This window comes from Herpailurus yagouaroundi, unplaced genomic scaffold, assembly GCF_014898765.1.
Source record: "Herpailurus yagouaroundi ecotype Mexico unplaced genomic scaffold, PumYag 162, whole genome shotgun sequence".
NCBI lineage: Eukaryota > Metazoa > Chordata > Mammalia > Carnivora > Felidae > Herpailurus > Herpailurus yagouaroundi.
The window spans coordinates 62,938,238-62,940,141 of record NW_024412403.1 but is presented as its reverse complement, the minus strand read 5'-3'; positions in this window follow the sequence as shown (position 1 = coordinate 62,940,141).

The following is a 1,904-nucleotide window of genomic DNA, read 5'->3' as shown; positions in this document are numbered from 1 at the left end:
ATTCTGTACTTTGGTATCTGCATCAGTCAGGATAGGTGAGATTAGGCTTCAGTAATGAACATCCCTCAAATCTCAGTGACTGAAATCAACTAAGGTGTATCTTTAGTTATTTAACTTGTCCCCCTAATGTGTGGAGGGTGGGATATCTGCTCTTATAGTCACTCAGGGACACAAGGAAGTGGCCAAATACCTTCTTTAGTACTCCCAGTTGCAAAGACAGAAAGAAAGAATTTGAGAATCTCACATGGGCACACACATGCTTCTGCCAGGAGGTCACTACTGTTTACAACTCAATAACTAGAGATAGTCGTATGATACACACACAGCCATAAGAAGTACAATCCATAGAGTCCTAGGGAGTTGATGAACAGCAGGAGTGTTCTGGTGGCACTGGGTATTAATGGTCTGCTGCCTTTGAGTAGCTCACAGTGGAGTAAAGAAGATGGACAAATAAAAACTGCAGAGTGACTATAAGAAAAGGTGACCTCATGGAGCTAAGGGACATAAATAGTAGACTAATTCATTCATTCAAGAAACACTTATTGAACACCTATATTATGCTAGGAACCAGGGATCCCAAGAACCCAATTCCTGCTTTCAAGGATCACATGGTCTTGATGAAATAAAGAAAGAGAAAAGAAGAGCATGAATTAAGTGTCACCCTTGTGCCAAGCTCAGGGATGTATTTAATGCTCATTACAATTCTACAAAATTGGCTGTGTCCCCATGTTACATGAAACCCGATCATCTCCAAGGTCCCTATGTTATGGTGACAGAGCTGGAATTGGAACCAGATCTGTCTGTTCCAAAAGCAGTGCTCTTTTACCATGGCATGCCAACTCATTGGTCAGAGAGAGAAAATGTATAAGCAGCAAATTACAGCATGGGAAATATAACAGCATGAACAGTGTGTTCAGTGTGTATTCTGTGCACCCTGGAGAGGCAACTAAATGCCTGGGGAGTATCTGAAAGGCTTCTCCATGGAGGTGACATTTTAGCTGGGCCTTTTGAAAGATGAGTCAATATTTGCCATGCAGAAATCAATTCAGTCTAAGTAGTAATAAATGGGGCTTAAAGAGGCAAACAGCCAAGTTGTTTATCTAACGTCAAATGTCCCCATGATCACACATTTCCATCTGTCTTCCTTGCCACCAGCATCCTTCTAAATTGTCAGATTCATAACCCTACAGCCACCCTCCATTTCCCTCTCTTTTTCACCCTTTCCATCCCATTGGCAATCTATCACCAACTTCCGATAAATTCTTCCTTGTGTTATTTCCGAAGAGTGCACTAAATAACCAAATCTCCAAGAGGGTGGCTGTCTGGAGGACAGGAACGTTTCCTGATGTAATCACAGATCTCCTATCTGCTTACGTTGCTGAAATAGACATGTTTCTCCACTGTCAGCAAATCTGAAGTCAATGTCGTGGGAACAGGGCAAAGCCGTTTTTTCTCACCCAGCTTCAGGAAGTGCCAGTTTAGCTCTGCCTGGTGCTGGCAAAGGAAGAAGGAAGAGTGAAATGTGATTGTTTCTGAAGGTGTAAGCTAAAGCTGGAATAATAGTAAAGGGAACCCTACTTCAGATTTTCCCTGTAGATGTTTCCCTCTTTTAGCTCCTTACAAAAATGTAAGAGAAGAGTTTTCTGTTTTTTAAGAAAATTCCATTTTCATTGCTAAATGAGCGAACTTAATATAGGAGAGATGGAGAAAGAATAAGTAAAGAATATTAATATATATTTTGAAGACTCTGGATTTATGTTCTACTCAGCCTCTCTTTTTTTAAAATGTTTTTTATTTATTTTTGAGAAAGAGAGAGAGAGCAGAGCACGAGCCGGGGGGGGGGGGGGGGGGGGGGGGAGAAAGAGAGAGACACACACACAGAATCTGAAGCAGGCTCCAGGCTC